The sequence below is a fragment of the Orbicella faveolata genome, unplaced genomic scaffold, assembly GCF_042242905.1.
Source record: "Orbicella faveolata isolate gen_17 unplaced genomic scaffold, um_ofav_v1 contig_46, whole genome shotgun sequence".
Taxonomy (NCBI): domain Eukaryota; kingdom Metazoa; phylum Cnidaria; class Anthozoa; order Scleractinia; family Merulinidae; genus Orbicella; species Orbicella faveolata.
Window position 1 is genome coordinate 33,759,356 of NW_028301576.1, and position 24,517 is coordinate 33,783,872.

The following is a 24,517-nucleotide window of genomic DNA, read 5'->3' on the forward strand; positions in this document are numbered from 1 at the left end:
CAATATAATAGGTGCTACCACCAGCAATGTTTGTGCCTCTGAGATAGTGTCTCTGGCAAGGAAGTATTCCACAATTGATAAATTTTCCTACTTCACATTGTGCTGGAAGGTCCCCAGTCCATAGCAAAAGCATGCAACGTATGATAGCTTCTCCAGAGGTACAGCCCCCAAAGCCTCTTGCATAATGTACCTTTGTTCCCTTCATAACACTGTCCTCAAGATCTCGAACAAGGGGTTCCAAGAAAGGGTCTAAAGCACAGGGTCGTTTTTTAGTCACTTGGTAGCACGGAACAAATCCCACAACATACACTTCACTGGTGGAGCAGCGATCTGCTTTGGACATATTTACCACTGAAACATCTATAGCACCACAGCTATGACTAGATTTACTGTGAAATGGGTATCACCCATCCCAATGACCCATCAGTGCTATGTTTCTGGGGTCACCTTTAGCTTTTTCACCTTTACAAGTATTAACCGAGCCACACTAACAGCAAGTTACAGTGTAACTATGGCCATAATAAGGGGATCTCTCAATTTCTCTGCACTTAGAACAGATGAACAGAAATAGCACCTGAAAGGTAGAAACCACTCACAATCTGGGTCCCAAAACCAGGATACTTTGCTAAACCTTGAACTATCCCAAACTTCTTAAAGAGGATACCGAGCCACTTAGCTCGATTAGCCTTAGCTATTTCTAAGTGGCTGTGCTCTGTTTTTCCTTGTTATTTTTTCACACTGCATCTATTTATTTTTATTGTAAAATGTTTCTGGGCACGAAATAAAGATTGTTGTTGTTGTATGCCAAGGGCCTTTGTGATGAAGCCAATGTTCTCTCTCTTCCCAGAATTTGAGTTTTTGAGGAAGACCTAGATAGTCGTACTTTATAGCACCATGCATGCCACAGAATCTACAACAAGAACCTTTATTGTCCATGATATCATAATTCGCAGGGTGGCTATTATCAAGGCATATGAAATATTCCTGTGGGTTTTCATAACCCACATCTTTAAGTAGCTTCTCTGTTTCCCTCCAGTTAGAGGGCCAATATTTCTCAAGGTTGCAATCACCCTTGCAATAGAGGTCCTTGGCATATTTCAGTAACTTTTCTATATCTGTCGTGATATGTCATCTCCTCTGCTAAAATAAGACCCCTGAGAATGCAGTTAACTGTTTCTTCCTTGATGTTATCCCCATCAGAGGGAGATTGTGATCCATTGCAACCTAAACCTGCTGCATTGGTGGCACCACTTCCTTCATCGATAACAGCATCAGTAACATTTTCTTCAAGTATGCTATCTTCATTACCACTGCCTTCAGTATTGAAATCACTTAAATTTCCATTGGCTGCACCACTAGCTTCATCAGCAACACCACAAACATTTTCTCCAATAATCTCATCACCTTCAGTAATGACATCATTCAAATTTTCAAGTCCATTTTCCTCATCACTTATATCTGAGGAACTTTCCTCTGGACTTTCAGTGTTCAAGCTGTTACTGTCGCTCCTATTTAAAAAAAAACACATAATAAATTAAGGGCCTCCACAGACAAGAGATCAAGTTGTTGATGATGGAGTTTTCCCCATTAGTCAGGATCCCTTTTCAATGCAGTGCGATCTGTTTGAATATGGTAAGTTGTCCTCACTAACAGGGAGGACAAAGGATGAACAGAGTGACAACTACTTATGTACCTGAAAAATAAATCAAAACTTCAACATCCCCCCACCCCAAGGCAACCTTTCCAGCATTTGAATTTTTGCAAATTTGTGTTCAAATTCCCACTCCCTGGGGCAAAAAGCCATTCAAATCCCCCTTATAAGCAGATTATATAAGTGATCAAATGCCCCCACCACAGGGAAAATTTTAAAAACCAGACAACTGTTTTAACCGTGTAGCTTCTAATGCTCATGAAAACCAGTCAAACAAGCAGACAGAATGATAAAACATTTTAAATGGGATATAAATAATATGCAAACATGCCTGGGGTATATATACTTTCAAAAATGCCAGGGTATGTCTGAAAGGGAGGAAGGGTGTTGAAGCTTTAATTTGACTGGTACATAACACCACAATCCTTATCCTAAGACTGAGGTTACTTAATGCTTTAAATGACAAGCACAAAAACACTCAATAATTAAAGTGGATGTACGTATTCTCAACTCGTCTGATATTCTCCTCTCAATTAGGATTTCCAGCTTAATAATAAGGAAGACTTTTGCAAAACGTGGCTGAGTAAGCTTATTTTAAAATCTTATATTTGTACGATTGCATGTAAGCTTACATAGCTAAAGTATGAAAATAGTACAAAGTTGTGGCCATGCCCCATGATTTATATTCTAAGCAACTCACTTGGCCAAAAGATTGTTCTTTTCCCAGTGGTGAAACTCAGTTGAAGAGGATACAGCTTTACCATTGCATGTTTCGCATGGGCAATGTGAATGCCTGTAACTAAGATCGGAGCACATACACGTGGAAACTTCACTCCACGTCCATTTTCTAAATTTCTCTTTTCGAGGTCTTTTTGGTTTATGGTGATCTTTGTCCATCCCATTTGAAAAATTAATGATATTAATAAGGTACCTTAGTTTTTGCCGTTGGCAATTCAATACCAATTCCACAAACCTCTAAAGTTGAATCACCTGTAATCAAAATATTCCACGTTGTGCTCCACGTTGAATCACTCGTCGCGATCGGTGCTACCAAAGTCCGAATTGAAGAGGGCTAATTTTATCAAATCCTCCTGGCAGTGTAGGGTTTCAAAAAGCAGGGAAATTTCATTGGGACGAATTAATACTAGTGCCAATAAACAAAGCAATAACAAAAAAAATTGAAGACACTTTGACATATTAAACCGTGGACATTCCTAACTTAGGCAAAACAAGGCAAAAACGAGTCAACATCAATCCTGAGTCCACAAGGTTTTTCGTCAGTGGCATGATACATCCCATATTGCATTGCAGTCGGTAGTGAAGATCCCGCACGTCAACTTTCCCGCTCAAAGTGTCGCTCAAAGCTTTGACAAAGTTTTAGTTTTTGAGCTGTTTTCAATTGAATTTGTCATCTCATTTGATTTTTGAGGTATTATTTGGAAGTTGTTTCTGAAAATGAATGAATGGGCAAAAGAGGAAGTCTACACTTTTGTGAAAGAACATTTTTCGGAGCAAACTGCAGAAAAATTCAAAGGTAGTTGTCGTCAGACTTGTGCAATCAAATCACGGAATACAGCAAGATAAGCTTAGCTCTTTATTGCAGAACAAAACATAAAAGGATCATTGTTAAAGTACATGGCTCAGAATGCATCGCTGGAACAATTGCAGGCTTGCGGCCTGAGCGACATCGCCTCACAGCTAGAATTCCAACGTCTGGTCAAAGAGAAATCGCTAGCTGACAGTTCAGGTGGTGATACTGACATAGTTAACTTGTCGCCCTCTCTGACCTCAACTTGTACATCAAGTAATGACTCCAGAGCAGATTCTAGTCTCAGTGGCTGCAAGCCCTCATGAAGACTTAAAAAATATGAGCCTTCTTGATGCAAAAATTTACAAGGCAAAGTAAGTTGGAGTCCTGTACTTTTTATTTTATTAATTATATGTATTAAACTTGACTGTCTGCATTCAAGAAATAAGCACTCTTCAGTTTACAAGAAATGCAGGTAAAGAATAGAACCGTGTTATAAATCATCGCACTGGGTATCGCGGAGGTCATGGGTTTGAATCCCGTTGAAGCCCTGATTTTTTCAGGCTTCTTCTTTCCAATTGCTTAAAATTGGAAAAGTAACTGCGATGATCATTCTTCACTTTCATCTACAACCGCAGTTCATATATGAATTATTTCATATGAACTTCACATCATTTCACTCCTCACGGGAAGATATGAACTCAATAAATTGACCTCGCTCCCAATGTGTGGCTTCATAGCTCAGTTGGTAGAGCATCGCACCGGTATCGTGGAGGTCACGGGTTCGAATCCCGTTGAAGCCCTGATTTTTTCAGGCTTCTTCTTTCCGATTGCTTAAAATTGGAAAATTAACTGAGATGATCATTCTTTATTTTCATCTACAACCGCAGTTCATATATGAATTATTTCATATAAACTTCACATCGGGTTATAAATGTTGGCAGAAATATCTCAACTCATTTCAACTCATTGGGAAGAACAGCGGCAATAGACATGACACATGAACAACACATTGGACCAAATTAAAATTATGAAGCTACGATTTCTTTGTACAATACGTAACCTGTTCTTCGTGCATACAGTTTGATATGGGAACATTCAGATTCTGCAAAATCACCTCAAGAGGTTGGCTGACAGTGTGAAAAGCTTCTTACAATAAAGTTAAGTAATTGCCCCAAAATTAACAGAGGATTTTACTGCAACTACTGAAAACTTAATTATAATTAAAACAAGAAAAGGTAGTTCTGTATTTCATTCTTTAGTTCTTTTAATGCAAGTGTCTATTGAAATTTATCACTGGTTGTTAATACTCAAGAAGTGATGAAAGAAATGACAAGAGCAACAAACTGAAGTCTAATTTTTTTTTCATTAAAAGGAGGCACACTGTTCAAGAGCATGCAGTACAAAAATGGCCTGGAAATGACATACCAATATTTCAAAAAAATCAAACAGCTTTAAAGGAACCCAATGCTATGGTAGATGAACTATCTGAAACATGTTTGTGTGCCCCTGCAGGCTTTGGTAAGATTGGAATTCGGCAGCACATCCTTGACACGCTCAATGAACGAAGGAGGAGGGTTCACAGTGGCCACGATTTTGATATGGTACCCACTGGACTCCATTTGTGTTTATAAACATAACCAATATTGAATTCCTTGATAATCAATAAATTCTTCCTTTTTCCAACTTGGCATTGACATAAGTTTAACTCTCTTTAGGGAGATGGTCGAACAAAGAATGCAAAATCCAAAACATTGGAAGAAAAGTGTGCAATCAGCCGCGAGAGTAGTGTTACTGAGTATAATCATGACAAGCCAAAAGGTGAATTGGCCTATAAAGAAAAGGTGTGAATATATGCTCACCAAATATTTTTCTATTGTTATTGAGATATTGACCAATCATATTGCAGTTCTGTGCATAACAAAGGCCTCCCTAGGAAGAGATAGTGGGATGCAAATTTTGTCTTCCATGACGAACAAAGCGCGCCAACATGGCAACAGTGAAAAACAATTTCTGTTGAAGAAATGTGAGAACATTGTCGTTCATGTGCGAAAACCACATAGTTTATTATCAACTTGGAGTTGATAAAGCAAAGACACTTCCTCTGTGGAAGGAATTCGCTCTATCAACTCCAAATTGATAACAACCTAAGTGGAAAAATGGCGAGGCAAGTAGATCCTTTAGATGTTAGTTTCGATGAATACAGGGCAATTTTCGGAGACTCCGATGAAGAAGACACTGGAGATATTGATGGAGATAGTTCTGATATTGATTTCAAAGGCATCGATGAAGATGGCCAGGAAATTGATGAAGAAAATGGCGATGAAGAAGCCTCTGAGAGTGACGAAGAAGAAGAACAATGGACGGATGACCTCAGTAACATCGCTGTTGATGAATTTTCAGCACGATCAGGAATTGTTGTAGACGTTGGAGCCGACCCTAGAGCTGATGATTTTTTTACATTCATGTTTGGTGAGGATCTTTTTGACAAAATCATGGAGGAGACAAACCGCTATGCTCGCCAAATGTTAGCTGACAACGAACAACATCTTGGTCGATGGCGCGACGTAACCAAAGCCGAAGTGAAAGCTTACTTTGGAATGTGCGTTATCATGGGGATGAATATTCTTCCCAAAGTCGCTGATTACTGGTCGGTAGACATTTTTATGGGCAACGAGGGAATAAAGCGAGTCATGGGAAAGAACAGATCGAAGAAATTAGCCAATTTTTGCATCTAAATGATACAAGTCGTGAACCCGTGCATGGAGAAGCAAATTTTGACAGGCTTTACAAATGCCGCCCTGCTTTGACTGCCGTTTTGAGAAATGTTCAGCGCTGTTATTTGCCAAAAAAAAGCATTTCTGTCGACGAGGGAATGATAGTGTTTAAAGGAAGACTATCATTTCGCCAATATTTACCGGCTAAACCGACAAAATACGGAATAAAAGTGTGGATGGCGGCTGATTCCTCGAACGGTTACGTTGTAAATTTTTCTGTTTATTTAGGAAGCGAAGAAGAGATTCGAAGGCGACACGGGCTGGGATATGATGTTGTAATGCATATGGTCCGTCCGTTTTTCAACAGAAACCATCACGTTTTTCTCGATAATTTCTTTTCTAGCCCTGTTCTTTTAGATCATTTACTTGCTCAACAAACATATGCTTGTTCGACGGTAAGATGCACACGCAAAGAGCTGCCGTGATGTGCTAAGAATAAACTTCGGGAGCCAGGGCAAACGATTACGTGGCAAAGAGGGAACCTTTTATTTGTAAAATGGCATGACAAGTGAGACGTGGCATTTTTGTCAACAAATGTTTCGCCAGAAGAGCCTTCTCGGACCGTGCAGCGCAAGAAGAATGGAAGAAACATCGACATTCAAAAACCACGTGTCTCGGATGTCTACACAGCAAACATGGGTGGTGTAGATCACGCTGATCAGTTTCGATCTTATTACACTGTTGGAAGACAGTCGCAAAAGTGGTACCAATACATCTTTTGGTTCCTCTTCAATGTTGCTGCTTGCAATGGATATGTTCTGGAATGCGAACACCGAAGAAGAAACCATCAGCGAAAACGACCACAAGCCGCTTTTCGGTTGGAGTTAGGAAAGCGCTTGATAAACAACTACTCGTATAGAAAGCAACCAGCCAACCAAGTGCCTGTCCAAGAGCCAAGACAAGACCACCAATCGGTTCAAATGGAAGGCAGAAAGAAAGAATGTGTACAGTGCAAATCTGCTGGCCGAAAAACCCTGAAAGGCTATCCAGTGGAGACGAAAAATAAGTGCCAACAGTGTGGTGTTGCATTATGTAAAGTGCGGTGCTTTGTCGAGTATCACAGTGAAGATGCTTGAACATTGAAATTCATTTTATAATTTGCTATTTCTGATATATTGACTAAGCAAAACATTTAAAGATACAACAGGAACTGAACAAGCCATTTATTTTCTCTCCATTGTACATTTAGAAGTGATAACCTTGTCATTTGGCCTTTTGACCCAGAAGTTTGGAACTCAGACCACGGTAATGGCGGTAAATTCAAATTTTTTAATGAACATGAAGTTTCGAGCGACTGTACTTCAACAGCTTTTTGTGTGTGTGTATTTTCAGCTTTCCATAAAGAAGAACAATGTTTCCACAATAATTTCCACTATACAGTTCTGTCTATAAGGGCCCCAAATTCTACTGAGCATGCATGTTTTAGATTTTGATGAATATTTTGTGTGACAACTCTAATTAGCTCCAGGAATAACAGGCATTCAGGCCCATAAGGCCCACAGGAGTGAAAGGGTTAAATATTATCATTTTATCTCCTCAGGGAGATGGTCAAGTAACGAATGCAAAATCCAAAGCATTAGAAGAAAAATGTGCAGGTAGCCATGAGAGTTGTCTTTAAAAGTACAGTCATGAGCCAAAAGATGAAGTGGCCTGCAAAAGAAAGGTGTGTTATATAAGGTTAATATTTTAAATTGTCTATCTCCAGTGTTGATAGGTTTCTTCTTTCAAAATCAAAATACTTGATAAGTGAAATCGTAGCTTGATAATAAAAATGTTAAGGACATTTTAATTCTTGGCAAGCTCTGAAGCAAACAAATGAAAGATTGCCTGATCTCAATCCGTTTACAAATATTTGTCATTGCTTAGCATGATTGAGTATTTACATCAGATCAAGGTTCATATGCTTGAAAAAAACTGAGAACAAATATCATATCAAACTAAAAAAATCACCATCATCAGCTAGTCTTGATCACTGAGGGTTGTGTAGTTTCAGAAAATATCCATACCCACATGTGCCCGAGGGAAGGTTATTGGATTTCAGGGTGTGGATGAGGGACTCAAGCATAAAAACCTTTGGGGCATATGGTTATTTTCTGGAGCCACATTCCGTGAACCAATATAAAGTAAAAAAAATAATAGAAACTAATGAAAGAAAACTCATATAAAGTATGAAGTTGCAAAACTTATTTGGCATGAAAAAATAAAATGGTCTGTCTCTTGGCACAATTTTATTTAAGACAACACTCCCACTGCTTAATTAATCAATATGCTTTTTACTTGCACATGACCACACAGCACAAGTAGCATGAGAATTCTTTTATTACATTTTTTATGACTAAACAACAATAATTTATTATTAAATATATGAAAAACTTTGCACTTAGCAAAAAGAAATGGTTGGCAGCACTATGATCGTACTTTTAGGTGTCATAAGTTGTTAATATGTGTAGTAAATGCTTAATTTTCTCACTAAAACTTTTCTTTTTTTGTAACAGATAATAAAACTGAAGCTACATGAAACGCTATCTCAGCCTTGACTGCCAGTGTGATAATTGCTGTAGCTTTTCATGCTATAAGTAAAAAATTCATTTCAAGATCACAGCTGGTATCAGCAACCAAAACCCTGAAGCTGAAAATCAAGCCCTCTTTACCGAAGGATGATTACTTTGTGCCTGTGGCCACAGCTCTTATAGAGCAAGGTTTTGTAAAAGTGAACAGATCTACAAGTGAAAGGCCAAAAAATATTAATAGAGATGATATTGTAATGTTGAAGTCTTTCTAAGTAAGACACAGAGTGTTAACAGTTAGTTGGGTCGGTTATGCAAGCCCTGGTATTGAGATGCAAATAAATGTTGAGTGAAAATTTGCAAGCAGTGTATTCCTTTATTCTGAGAATTAAAGCAGAGTCTAGCTAAAATCAAATCCTGATAACTCATGGTAAAAGTATGAAAACCATGATGTAATTCAGGTATTTCCGGACTTTTCCTTTTCAACATTTATTAAGATTATCAAAACACCATAGCATACTAGTATGTTGCAGTAGTGCTATTTAATAAGGGAAAAATCAAATTGTTGGTTTGAATTCAAATAAACCCCTGGGCCTCGAACAAACGCCGCGGCCTCAATTAAATGCCCCTGGCGTTTATTTCAAAATTGGCCTTGTGGACCCGGCATTTATACGAGACCGGTGTTTAATTGGGGTCCGGCGTTTAATTGAGAAAATACGATACTTTTTCCCATCTTCAAAACCATTAATGGTTTTTGAATTTTTTTTCCTGTGAATATTGTATGAACAAAAAAAACAAGACAAATCTGGCAGTAAATGGGACCATGGACACTGGGTGCTCCCTGGGATAGCAACGGGAGTGGGTGGTAGCGACACACCCTGGACAGCTAATTGGGTGGTTAGCAGACACACCCTGCAAACAAAGTGGGGCAGTTAGCAGACTCAAACCCCAAAGCATAAACACAACGTGGGGCGGTTAGCGGACACAAACCCCAAAGCAGAAACTTGGGCGGTTGGCGGACACACCCAGTGAATGAATTGGGGTGATAGTGCCCTCCCCCAGAGAACAAAGCCCCCCAACCTAGCTGGTTAGGTAGCTAAGAATAAGGTGGGGTGAGGGACCTACCCAGCCTGATGCAGGCGATAGCTAAGTGGAAGGTGTGCACCGAAATTATGCCCCAAATACTGCCAGGTACATAGTGACAGATATTAGTGCAACTTTAGCAAGGTCTACATTGTCCTGTGTTTGGATCCCAAGCTTGTAGTGGGGTGCTATGGGTGGCGGCTAGCTGAGCAGGGACTGCTTGGAGTATTGAAGCAGGTGTCCTGATGTATTGGGTGTAGCAATTGCTGGACCAACAGCCAAGGGTTTGTTAAATTACGCAGAAGAATTTCTGAAACCATTGATATTTTCAGACAATGACAGAGTGAGTATTGAAAAAGCTACTGTAGGACAATACAAGAACAAAACCTGGCATAACATGAGACATCTTTTAGTTACCGGTAAAAAAATTTAATCACTTTATACTAGACAAAAACTTTAGAAAAAATCCTATTACTGATGTATCACTCAGTGTAAAAAAATTTATTAAACAAAAAGAATTTCAAGAAAGCCAAGTGTATCCTGAAACCACAGAACATGGTATAAAAGAAGATGGTGCAAAATTTTACTATTCAAAAGCCTGCGAAAAACAGCACAGTTCATTTGAGTTTGAAGAGCCTGGTCTCATCATAAGTAGATACTATTCCTGGATAGGAGCCAGTCTAGATGGTATTACAAAATGTCAGTGTTGTGACCCTACAGCAGTAGAGATAAAATGCCCATTTAAAGGGAAAGACCTTAACCCTAAAGTTGCTTTTGTGTTACCTGGTGTTGGTGGGAAAAAAGATAAAGATGGGAAGTATTTTCTTGATGAAAATCACTTACATTACTTCCAAGTCCAGACTGGCATGGCAGTTTCAGGTTTTAAAACCTGCGATTTTGTCACCTATACAAGTAAAGGCATATTTGTAGTCAAAATTAAATTTAATGCTAATATTTGGGAAACTGTTGTGGCAACAGTTTACAAGTTTTATAGTAACCAAATTGTTCCTTCTTTTCTTCTAGAAGCTTTTCAGTGTCAATACTCACACAAAGCAGTGAACCTAAAGTAACATGTAGTAAGATCAGTAACATCAAAAAATAAAATACTTTTGCTTCTGCACTGTGCACCTTACTTTATACTTCTCCCACACAGGTTAGTTAAAGCGGCACAGACAAAAATAATTCTGTCCAACATTGGTTTCAACAAAAGAGGAATAACTCCAGAAAGAATTCTAAATTGTATCAATTTTAAAATGTTTCTTTCAACATGAGTATGTAGTGAGAAAGCTGGAGAAACATGGTGGACTTTCTTGAGTGCAAGGAAATCCCAAATTAGAAAGCCGTTGTCAGCCATAACTGCATCCCCTGCCTCAAGCAAGTTCAGCAGTCCACTTTGCTTCACAATTTCTTTGTCAACAATTGATCCTGTCCACAGTGGTGGAATGAAAGAAACAACACCAGTTGGTGTTATTCCAACCAATAACTTAGCAGTGCTCCAGACATCTTTTGGCTCGCAGGAACTTTTGGTTTTTGTATGAACAGTTCAAGGCAGTCAATGATTATTCTTACATTCTTAAATTTTTTAAAACTTTTTGGAAGAGATTTTCTCAGTTCAGATGTAGAAGGCTATGGAACGAAAAAGGACAGCTCCTGAGCAAGAAATGTTACCCAGGTATTGTAAATTCTGGGCACTTGTGAAGCGTTAATGTCAAGAGTATCAGCCAGGAATTTCACATCAAAACCTTTTTGTGTTCTCACTAAGGTAAGAACAAATTGTTCCCATTTTGTCAAGACTCCATCATTAGCCGTAGTCTTTTTGTTTGCTTCAGTTGCTCGTTTTTTTGAGGATTTCTTGGTATTCTTACTGCCCCTCCAGATACGTATGTCAGTGGCCTTTGGTTTTAAAAATTCAAACAGCAACTCTCAAGCTTGGACCTAGTTACACCTGTATAACGATAACAGTTTTTGGGACAAGTTGCTTGGTCAATGAAATATTCTCTCTTGTCTTTCTATGGACTTCTATAGTGTGTCTGTGTAGCTACTTCAATTTTAGAAATAGCATCAGTACTATCTGCAGTGGATGCAGGGGATAATGAGGCTGGGTGTTGAAAGTCAAAATTTTGCCCTACCAGTCATTCGTCTTCCACAAGGGGCAGATTCTTAGAAGGACCTTGATCTACACTATAACTTTGCTTTCTCTTTGTTGACTTTTATCTCTGTTCGCTGTAGATCTGAACTTTGGACCAGGTCTTTGAGGTTTACTATCACAATCATACCCTTTCATGTACAAAGTTGGTGTAGGACATTGAGAGGTTCTATAACCTTGTACAAAATGATTTGAACAGACCTTCACACTTGTTGTAACCTTGAATTGATCACGATTAATAGCTCTAGCCCATGACAAAACATCTTTCTTATTCTTAGGCGAGTAAAACCTTAATATTCCAACGTGAGGAAGAATCTTTTGCTTTTCTGGGTACCTTTGATCGTTGTCACAACCCTACACAGCACAATGATAGCCAGCAGGCATATTTCCGATATTATTTATCTGACTGAACTTCAAAATACGCCAAAAAGAGCCTGTACACAACTGAAAAGGCTTTATTGGGTTATTCCCTCTCGACTTATACCTAATTTTGTGATATTTTAGATCATTACATGATGCAAATTTTGCAATAAACCTTACGTAAGCAAACAAGTTTATCGCTAGATTTTATCACATATTTCATGCTTATTCACACAAAAACTTACATTTTCCATATATCAACATTGCCCAAGTCCATTTGCGATAAAATAATGGCCACAAAGTGTTGATCTCTCTCCAAAATCCTTTTTTTGGATGTGGAAACAACTTTTCGCTATATATTTCCTTCTAGCGACTTGCAATGTTTGCCCCTTGGTAATCCCAGAGTTCTTTGTGCATAACATGGGTATCCGATTACTAACAACTCATTCATTGGTATTCAGTTTTGAAACAGTCCTCTGTGAAATGCTTGTTGCACACATACCAGGGGCGGGGGAGAACACTCTGCGATGCCTGGCACTTCTTGTGTGTTTGGATCATCCACCAAAAAGTGACGTCACATCCGGTAAAAAGAGGCCGCGCGGGAAAATTTTTTTGAATGCAGCATTTGCGTTCTCTCAGTAAGTAAAATGGCGATATTTTGCAATCGGCTGCAAATTTTAAGGTTGTTTTCTGACAAACTTGAGAGAAAAGTGTCTTCTCAATCATTTCACTGGTTGAAAGAATATCTTTGCCAGTAATTCATAAACTAGTTGTTTTGTGTGTATGTTTTCTCATGAAATGTCTGCATTTCTCTGTCGCTGAATCACATGGAAGACGTTTGTTTTCGTCAAAACAATGAGTTCAAGGTGAGAAACACTTATTTAAAATATCCTATTCTAATAGGTAGGTGTTTTATTATGAGAAAGTTTCAATGGAAGCACTCTACATGAGTGGGAACCCCATTAACAGAAAGCCGTTTTTCGTACGGTAGCTAGGAATGTGAAGACTGTTTTAAACTCTACTGCTTGGAGACGTTGTGCATCGACACACATAAACGAAGCGCTTCCTCTGCTTCCTCACTGATTCACACTGAAATGGTACAGCAAACCCAATTTTATGCTTTTGGAACCCGCATTGAGTTTTTTTGCTTATGTTGCAATCGCTTATAAAGTGACTACAACGTCTTCTGTTCTCTCAATTACAGGTCAAAGTGGACGGATGGAGCTCCCTTGGAGCCTCGAAGGAGGGCTGGAAAAGCAAAAGAAATAAAGGTGATCTCAGAAAACCTAACTGGAAAGTCTACTCTCCTTATACGGGACTCCATCACGAAAAACATGGAAAGGTTTGCCCCCAGCTACCCCTGATTTTTCCCCGCTTCCAGTGTTAAACGTAGGCATCGTGGGCAACAATGTGGAAGCAATCCTTTACAGAGTTGAGGTAATGAACATCCCCTCCTCTGTGTCTAACATCTCTCTCCTCTGTGGCACTAATAATTTATGTTCACATTCTCCTGCCACTATTTCTTCCACACTTACTGAAATTTTATTTTTACTGTGACGAAAGTGTCCAACTGCACATATCCATTTATTTCCAATTTTACCACAATTCGATCACCTTCAAACACACGTTGCTGCTACTAACTCTCGTATTTATTTTCAGGTGCAAGAATTGTTTCCAGAATTTGTTTTTTACCATGAACTGCCATCCACCCTATTTAATCCAAATTTGTACAGGCCTGATAAACTCCATCTTAATGCAAAAGGAAATGACATTCTGGTCAGGTGGTTTCACCACAGCCTAACCAGGTCAACCCCAAACAAACCTGAACCAAACACACCCCCCGTGCCCTCCCTGCAAGATGTTCCCTCTCCTCTCATTATCACAGATAGTGATTGGCCTCCCTTACCTGCCCCATCACAACCCTCCAACCCAACTATACCATGCAGGTACAGCAAACAAAGTTCGACTCCCCCTGCATATACCCTTACCAGTTCCAAGCCAGGTCCTAAACCTAGCCCTACCCAATTTATCTCCAATGTTCTCCAAAATCCCAGCCCTACAAAATGCAGCTCCATTGCCAAACCCTGCTATACCAAATTGAGCTCTAAATCTAGGCCCAGCCAGCCCAGATCCAAGATCAGCCTTAACCAGCCCAGCTCTTGCCAAGACGGTCCAAAACCTACCTCTAGCCAGCCAAAACAGAAATTCAGCTGCCCTAAACCCAACCCAAAATCCAACCCTACCCAACCAAGACATAAAGTCAACCGTACCCTGCCAAATCCAAAAAAAAACCCTACCCAACACAATAAAAAAGCTAGCCGGGCTCCCCAGCCTAGTACAAAAAGTAGCCCCACCTATCCCACCCTGAAACGTAGCCTTACCCACCCCAGTACAAAGCCTAGCCCTGACCAGCACAATCAAATACCAAGGCCTAACCAACCAAGTCAAAACTCCGGCCCTACTCAACACAGTAAAACACCTGGCCCTACCCAACCCAGTAACAAACTTAGCTCTACCAAGCCTAGTAAGAAACCATGTTCTACTCAACCCAGCCAAAAATGTTGTGCTACCCCTCCCAGTCTAAAACCTTACCCTGCTCAGCCAAGTCAGAAACCATGTTCTAGCAAATCCAGCCAAAAGCCTTGTTCTACCTATCCTAGACATAAATCTAGCCCTACTCAACCCAGTCATGACCCTATCTATACTCCGTCCAGTGAAAAACCTAACCCTACCCAACCCAGTCAAAATCCCAGCTATACCCAGCCCAGTGAAATACCTAACCACACCAAACCTGAACAAATGCCCACCCAACATCACTCTGAAAGTAAGCCTGATGCTTCTCTGCCAAAAGCAGATGAAGATGAAAGTCAGATCATCAGATGCCAGGTTTTCTCCCAAACAAACTACATGTATTCTACAATTACCCAGTGGTACAACATTGTTTTTGTTATATTTACAGCTTTGCTTTCCTTTTTTTCTTCTGGTTACTCTGGCACAGTGTGACATTGTCTTCCTTGCATAGATACTCCCTTTTCCAATCATAATAACTACAGCTCTTTTTTCAGTTTGTTTTATAGACATGTCACACCCTGCAAATGTTGATCAAAATTGCAAAACAGATAAGACTGAAAAAAAATCAAACAAACAAATCCAAGAGAACAAACTGTCATCAAACAATGAAGATAAACTACCGGTAAATGAACAAATCATCTGTCACGAAGATTCTGCATTTCTATTGTAACTTTTATAACAGTCTTGCTCTGCATTCTTATCCTTTATGAGTGTCAATTTAATTTCATTGAACACCAACCATTTGGTAGCTTGCTATTCAGGGGAATTCTAGCAACTATTTTGAGAGTTCAATGTTCATTGATCATTATTTCAATGCATGTGTTGCCTGAGAAAATTGTTGGTTCCTTGGTAGGCATATATGAACAAGGAAACAATGAAGATGATTTTCCAAACGAAAAAACATGTTCAGATTCCTTGTTAAACTTTCTTCATGTTATGCATTTTAGAACACTTAAACATAAAAGACAAAGGTTGGTTCTGAACAAAAACTGGAGACATGTTTTGAACAGAATTTCAAATTTCAAAAAGAAATTTATAAACCATTCCTCTTCTATCAAGAACCGTAAAACAAAAACAAAGCAGTCAAACAAAAATGACAAGATAACAGTATGTTCAACAACAGAAACTTAAATAATTCAGTATCTTGTTTTCGGCTTGTCTGTGATATCTTTACCAGGGTTAATTATAATATATTTGGTTATTCCTAAAATTCAAATTTTCACTAAATTTCTGCACAACCTTTCAGATGATTGGTTAGAAAATGTGGTTTTATCTCATTCATATTTATTTTCCACACATCATTACCTTTACATGTCTTCAGTCATTTTTGGTAATATGACTATTAACAGTTTTTGCACTGCAATTCTGTTGGAAACTTTTCCTGCTTTAAGTGGTTCATACATATTATTAGTTTCAATACATCCCATATTACAAGAAATCTTACAGTTCTGCAGCCTTACAAGTCTCACATGTGTATATTTTATGCTGTTATATGTAGGAGAATATGGTTTGGTACTGTTATTATTTTTCTTTGGCTTTTTATTTCAGTTTACAAGTGAAACTTTTTTGCTTTGTAACTTTTGGTCATTTGGCACTTTGTTGGGGGTTTTTTCAATCTTTGAATACGTGCTTGTTGACTTGTTCAACATATTTTTATCTCTTCCTGGAAATTTACTGTGTTTTGTTTCACCATTTAAGCCCTATATGGTGCAAGTTTTTGTCAAAGACTGGTATGGAAAAACTCATATATTTCGACTACTACAAACTGCCACTGTATCAGATCTTGAAAAACAAATCTTAGTGAAATTCAAACTTTCTAGTAACAGCTATTGGTTAAGCGGTCCAGGAGGAAATAAAATGGCCAATCAAGACAAACTTGTTGATCTCACCACAGTGCATATTAGAGGAAGGTTGCTTGGTGGGATCAACAAGTGCTGCATCAAGGGGTGTACAGAGGATGCACTATCTCAAAGAAGACTGCAATGTATGGCAGGGGTTTATGAATTGAAAATAGCACCTGAAAATCTTTGTCAAGCAAATGACATCCCCTTATTTGTCTGTAACCATCACGAGTATGATTACAGACTGAATTGGATGACACGATGTCCTGTTACCAATTAATCAAAACTATGACAAAATTCGAGAAATGAACAAACCATTGATTGAGCGCTGAACGATTAAACATCGTTATGAATGCTGAAAAACACATTAGTTTACTCAACAAAGTGCACCAAAACTGCGCCCGCAAAATGACGCGTACTGTCCAATTACAAGCATGACACATATACACTGTCCAATTAATGCTCAAATCGGGCTGCTGATAGCCAATCACATTCGAGAATTTTGTTATAGTTTTGATTAGGCAGGAAATCACTTTGAGATCAAACCAAGCTATAGCAAGAATTTTTTCAGCCCATCCACAATGGTGCAATCACAAATGACCTTTGTGCATTATTTGATGCATGTATATGAGAAAGCCATTTTTCTTTATTTCTTGATCAATTAGAAGGTAGATGCCATTTAAACATTGATGAAATAATGAACAAAGGTCTGTTGCTACAGAGCTACATTGTATCCCCCACCAGATTAACAGAAGATGAGGTGTTGAAAACAGGTCTTTGGAAGGACTACAAAACACTGTGAAAACAATCACCAGTGGCCTGTGTTCCCACAGCATCTCTAAATACCGAAATAGTTGAATCAACTAATTAAGAATATAAGTAGAAGAATTTCAGATTGTCTGATTGCACCCAAGTATGAAGTTTGATAGAGAAACACTGGTAAATCATTGTTTGAAGAAAATTTAATTACAATTAATATTATAGTGAAACCTGTATCAAGTGAGCCCCATATTGAGCGGACACCCTCTATTAAGGTCATTCCCCAGTATTGCATTGCCTATAATTTCACGCATGGTTAGCATGCCCACATTAAAAAATGGCAGCTTTTTCTTTGCGGCTGGACCTTGCCATAGAGGTAAATCGTCATTTTCTCAAAAACGAGTATGGTGACCTATCATTTTTTTCTGTTGTGTTGAATTGAGTAATAAATTTCTCTGTGTAAAATAAATATAGGCCAATTCTCAGTGTTGAGCAAGAAACAATCGTCGGAAATGTGAATTTAGCAAGCAATCGTGACTATAATCATGGTGCTATTGTAAGGATTTATATGGTATAAACAAGGTGCTGTTGTTCCTAAACGAACATGGAGACCCCTCATTTTTATTTCCAAGTTTAAGTTCCTACAATATAAACAGTCAATAGGCAAAGTTTGACCAAAAATCTCAGTGCAGGTTCTGTTTCAGTGGAATGACCTTAAGTGGACACCAGCTTGAATCCCAAAATGTTCCTCCTATTTACTGCAAAATAAACCTGCATTTAGAGGACACCTCTATTAAGCAGATATGGACACCAATATTAAGCCATTTTGTTGCACAAAACCTGCAACAAGCAGACACTTCAAGGGCTTTCTACTTCTAAAAGCTCAGCTCAGACTCCTTTAACATTGTTCAGCAATATCGTTTCAATGCTAAGTAGATTATTCCAGATTGATGCATTGACTGACTCAACATTATGCTATGAGCAGTCTTTGATCTCACAGTGTCACATTCTGTTGCAAAAGGGTTAATAATTAGCTATTATAGCACAATATGTTAGAACCTGCTTAGAGCGGACATTAATAAGAGTCCCAAGGGTGTCTTAATACAGGTTTCACTGTATTGGATTGCGAGCTTAAGATTCCCATCAGGTGATAATTAATACCGTTGGTACAGACTCAAACTATCAGCTCAAAGAAATATTGACCTCATAGTCCAATTGATGAATAGAAACAATGAAGATGTTCTCTACTTTATTTTTAATAGATAATAATACAACTTTAAACTAATTACAGGATAAAATTTATTTTTTACATTATTTTTTAAGCATTTGTTTATGAACCACTTCATGTAGAAGTGGGTATCAGGGGCGTACCTACAACAGGTAGCACCTTCACTTTGACACTGTGTGGACCCCCGCCCCCTTTGAAAAATCCTGGCTACACCCGTGGGTATGTCAAAAGAGGGGGTAAAGTTAAGGGCCAAGGATGTTACCATACCATCGAGAGTTACATTGTTAGTAACTAAACAGGCCAACCCCCTCTTTTTGAGCTGCCCCCAAAAGTGGATCCCCAGGCCAGTATTGTAGTTCAGACAATACAGAGGAATGTGCAATTAACCACTGGATGACTGAAGGAAAGTTATAAGACACGATTAGTCGGAGAATTGGTCGTGGCCCATAGATCTAGGCTCTGGACTGCTTCGCCCCTTTGTTTATCTTTTCGGGGAAATCTGATATCCCCAAAGCCCGCATTTACAGTGAACTTTAACTCTCAACATAGATTATTTCTTACAGAGAAAAACAGTCTTCAACAAGAGATACGGAAATAGGATACTAACCTCAAGTATACGATTTTCCACCACACGCACGTGGATACAGAGCTTCAACTGTGTTCACTTTTTGAAAAAAGCAGTTTCTGTTAAATATGTTCCCGTAGTACACAGTGCAAAGTATGGCCAGCAATACTTCATCCAGCTTGTTGTCAACATTATAGGCTATTGCACTTAGTGTTATCACCGAATCACGAACAATAAGAACCGAAAGTCAGAACAACACCAGTTTTGGAAATGTGTAATATAGATCTAGCCAAGCCTAAAAGCGGAGCTTGTCAGTTATTTTTTGGAATGTTGTTACTGATGAAAATAATCCAACATGTACATGTATGTGAAGTAAACTGCGAGCGATTTTATACTTTCAGCCCGAACTAGGATCACATCAGCAGATCGAGGTGTAAGATGGTGTAATGATGAAAACAGAGCCATGATTTCAAGCATTTCAGGGGAGCCACCAATAATGTTGATCACATAACAGAACTGTCTTCTGTGCTTTTTGGTGACATTTCCTGTTCTTTCTTATTGAGAAAGACATGACATTGTTATTAATCATTATATTCTTTCTTAGTTAACAATTGGGACTCCTGCACAAAAGAAGTTTATTTACACATGTTTTGTTGTTATGGGGTATGACTGAAATGTAGTGGCTACAATATATTCAGTCCCCAAATTTCTACCAAATGAAATCTCACAAAAATACCAAAGTAGTATACACATGTAAAAAGTTAAAAAGTTTTGTTTTCTAACTTGATCCCCAAAGACAGTTAGCTATCTTCATTTTTGTATGGCATCTCCTCCTGCTAAAAGGGTTTGCACCATCTCTTAAAGTATAAGCAAAATCACTCTGGCATGAACGATAAATATGATATTTTGTTGCTGATCATGAATACTTGCATAGGCTTCTGATAATAATTTTACTATTCAATTCCAATGTGATTTGTTCTTTTTCTCGACTGAGATTGTGGACTACAGGAGCTGTTATTGGGTTCCATTAATTAATTTTGCTCATAATGATTAAATTATACCAAGAATTATAAGTACATGTAAGCTATAAGTAAGTTATATTATGTACGTGTATTTTGTCTGCACTACACAACCAAACGCACTCAAAGATTATGAGGCATAGGTACATTTGTCAGAAAAAGCCAGCATATCAAAGATATGTTTAGATTGACACATCAATTAAAGATAATTTATAGCAAAATGGATAAACAATACATCAATATCCTGCATGCACCAAAGCTGGAGATGGGGTTATAAGGCAATCATTTAAACAACTGATTGAAATAATTTATAAATTAGAGAACACTATTTGCACAACACTAGGGAACAAATTAACCTTACTGGACGTTGCGAATGGCAAGGCTGTCAGTAGAATGTCACAAATTTCTCAACTCTTTCTTTCTACAAAAATACTAATCCTGCAACTTTGCTTAAGACCCAGTTCTCCATTTCGTGTTGGCGAAATATTAATTTATGCCATGCCCAATGCCAGTTATCACAAAATTGATTTAAGAGCAACATAAACCAAGCACAATAAATATCATTTTTAAGCCAAAAAAGCAATTATTTGAATAAACCATGACATGATGAGTAAATTGTCTCCAAGAAAAACTGATTAATTTAACAGACACTTTAAATAATTAGTTAATACATGTATCATAGGTGTTTCTTAATAATGTAATACAGTTTGTCTGTCACAATGTTGCAGCTACAGCTGTATGCAGTATAGGTTGCAGAACTCGACTTCCAAGTCAGTTTGTTCAATGAACTTTGTGCAGAAATTATTATGGCATCAAGTTGTCTGTGAATATAGAGAAACCAAACAAAGCATTACAATCTTAAGTAATAAATTATTGAACTCTTTTACATGTATGTACAATGTATATTCCATTAATATTGGGGATCTCTCAGAAGCTGCATCTATGATGATTTAATTTGCTCCCAGTGCATTTTTTTATGGAACTTTTCACACATTAATATCTCTGTTATGACAGCGGTTCTGTGTTCTATAACAATTAGTACACAAGAAAAATACACTCAGTAAAATATTGTTTACAATAAAAATCAATCCCTATAAGCAATCATAAGGACCTTCAATTTATATTTCTTTAGAAATATCTCACCTGGCCATGGTTGCTTTGAAAATCTTTGCAGTTTTAATCCAGGTTGCCCATGTGTACACTGTTCGTATATTGACTGACAGGAACAGGGATGTAATCATAATGTATATCGCTGCTACTTGAACACCACTGAACATACAAAGACATATCAATTATAATTTATAACCAACAGACGACATTCCTTTCATTGATATACAGTGTCCTTCATTGCTAGTTGTTTACTGAGTGTCTACAGTAGTGAATCAAATGCTAGGGGGATGGCACCAAAACTTTCACAGTGGCAGGCTCTGTCCTGAGATGCAAAGCAAACATATATAACTGTTATGAACTTGGCGACTTGCTTTTGAGCGCACGTGCAATTTGCTTTAAACAAGAAACTGGAACATTGCAGTACAACAATGTGCATGTAGTCCCAATCAAAGGGCCATCCAGGCTGTTTGGTTGTACATATAACTGAAAATCAGACTGAAATGTAGTGGCTACAATATATTCCGTCCCCAAATTTCTACCAAATGAAATCTCACAAAAATACCAAAGTAGTATACACAAGTAAAAAGTTAAAAAGTTTTGTTTTCTAACTTGATCCCCAAAGACAGTTAGCTATCTTCATTTTTGTATGGCATCTCCTCCTGCTAAAATCAGACAGAAGATATTCACACGCAATGTCTGAGAAATCATTAATTACAAAATATGCTTTAAGAAATATCTTACCTGGTAAGGCCAACTTTCAGAAAGTTTTGTTATCTAGACTGGCTGGCCAGTTCATACATTTGACCAGTTGACACTGGGCATGTTTGTAAATTTGTGCGCTTCAACATCACATTACAATGTACATGTAGTAGCGTTGGTCAACTGAAAACAGCATAATTTGGTTAATTAATTTACACTGTACAATATTTGGTTATATATTGGTGTATATCGTTGCACACCAACAGATGACTATTAAAATTAATTTACAGAACATATTGGCAGCTAAATCATAACAAGTGAAAAATTGAGCATGAGCCATTTACATGTACATGTAACAGCCCTCACCTCAGAACTGTCATAGATATAATATATTTTCAAACTCGCTGAAATTTTAGATTATTCAATATTAACATGCACGTACATCTTTAACAGTGTGTTTGCTTTACATTCACTTTACACACAACCGGTATCCACCATAGGCAGACTTTTAAGTTTGCCTTTGAAAATAAATTGCATCATCTAATGCATCTTTCATTACCTATTCTTGTGACGAAATGACACAAAATCCAAGTACAAGAAGTCATAAGCATAAAACTAACTTAATTACCTGGTAATGCTTACAGCACCTCTTACTGTCTACATATGCCGTCCATAAACTGGTACTGCCTGGACAATACTCATTATTTTTCTGATCACATCTTTTAAAATGTCACTGTTATATAATTTGTCCTGAAAAGGCAAATGCATGAAATGTTATGCCTTTGGCACTCACCACATACCTTTACATGATGTACAATGTACACCAAGTGATGATCGACATTCACAATTCTTTTTACTTTCATTGTAACTTTTTTTGTAACTTTTTGCGGTGTCATTTTCCCACACTTGAAGGCAGGACTTCCACATTAGGTGGTAATTCTCTATGAATTCACAGGGAGTGATAACAATTAAATGGTGACTAACTTTAGCAAAGGAGGCATTCAAATGTCAGATTTTAACGTTAACTTTCTTCGACGAGCAAAAAAGTAAAGCACAACAAAGAAAACAGTCAGTAACATTCGGTTAATAAGTTAGTCAATCAAAAAATTAGTGTGAAAAAGAGAGCAGAGAGAGAGAGTGGAGCGAGGAATGCACTCTCACCAACTAAATTTTGAATGTACATAAGTAAAAGTTATTTTTATTACCAAGAAATGGTCAGGGCAAGGACTTCTATGCTCTAAATTTTTTCTACGTATGTAAATGTCATTTTCACTGTTCAAGTTACCGAGCACAGCTCTTAGCATTTTTTTTAATTAGTACTATCTCACTGTTATGGAACATTTCCATAAGTGTAAATACCACACTAGGGAATAACATCTCATTAGGAAAATAGGGGCCATGTACCCCCAACCAAAAACAGTGGCACTAATAAAATGAAATAGCAAATCAAAATCGAAGTAGAGCTTTACTTGCCGACAGGGTTTACATGCATAATCGTCTACTCGACATTTCGACTACAAGCATTTCACCAAACCGAACTAACTGGACAACAACAAAATAAAACGAGGAAATCTACATTATAAACACAATATGCATATCATTACAGCTGAGTATCAAACAGCAAATCCCTTCTCAATGAAGGATGACTGAATGAAAGAAAGGATGAAGAAAATTCGTTTAAGCTTGCAGTGTTAAAGTTTAACAATTATTCACGCTTAAGCATAGATTTGAATATCACAGTGTGTATTTTTGCCGACGGCTTAATTTAGCTTTGCAGTCATTTTATCGGCGGTAGCTTTACCAGTCTTCAACCAAATTAACCTGGAAATTCCTCCCAAGCATTTCGTCAAACCGAATAAATTGAACTAACAAAACGAGGAAATACTTTGTAATCAAAAGATGTAAATATTCACATAGGTACGTCAAAAGTAAATTTAGCAAATCCTGTTCGCTTCAGCTTAAAATGGTTTGTTGACCTATCTTGGTTTAAGAAATTTTTGTAGTCTAGGAAGCGGTTGTGCCAATTAACACAGAGAAAACTTCAAAACTCGCCCGGTAGTGTTTACAAATACAGATTTTTTTTTTTAAACGTGACGACGAAACTCGAGACAAAACTTGATTTGTTTACAATATGCAACTTACAACCTCGATCCACAAAACCACTCAAGTGTTATTGTTATGAGCGAAATTAAACCTATGTAATTTACAAAATGCCTCACAGCATGGCTTCAAATAAGGAAGACTTTAAAAAAGGATTCCTACTGAAAATAAGCTTATCTCGCCGAGCCAACTTCATAATTTCCATAGCAAACGCCACAACAAACGTCGCTTACCTCAAGTTGGCAATTCACTTCGGCCAGTGCAAATCTTCCAGGCAGAAACTTGCTGCAAAAGTTGTTAAGACTGAACGGAGCTGATCTAATCTTTTCGATAGATCAACGAATCAACCACTTTTTTCTGCTGTGTTTTCTGTTTTACACTAAACACACAGTTCTCTAGTTCGTCACCTGATTTTAATCATGTGACTTTTCTTGCTCGGCTGCACATTATCTCGACGCGTGAATTAATTGAGCGGTTCTACAGTCGTTGGGTATTTCGTCTCCTTTCTATAGTCCTCGTTACCTTTGCTTCACGGCATTGTTCCGTATTATTTCATCCCCTTTCTCTAGTCCT

General features: G+C 37.9%; 1 long non-coding RNA gene and 1 pseudogene across 1 annotated transcript; one reads left to right on the top strand and one right to left on the bottom strand.

Moving 5' to 3' along the window:
* Nucleotides 1-3,106: 3,106 nt before the first annotated feature.
* On the top strand, nt 3,107-4,884 carry LOC149099918 (uncharacterized; annotated as a pseudogene).
* A 17,074-nt stretch (nt 4,885-21,958) lies between these two features.
* On the bottom strand, nt 21,959-24,383 carry LOC149099919 (uncharacterized). The gene is made up of 3 exons (XR_016203895.1): nt 24,178-24,383; nt 22,473-22,594; nt 21,959-22,027 (listed from the first exon to the last, which is right to left on the bottom strand). It is a non-coding gene; the product is annotated as an uncharacterized LOC149099919 (long non-coding RNA).
* Nucleotides 24,384-24,517: the final 134 nt, after the last annotated feature.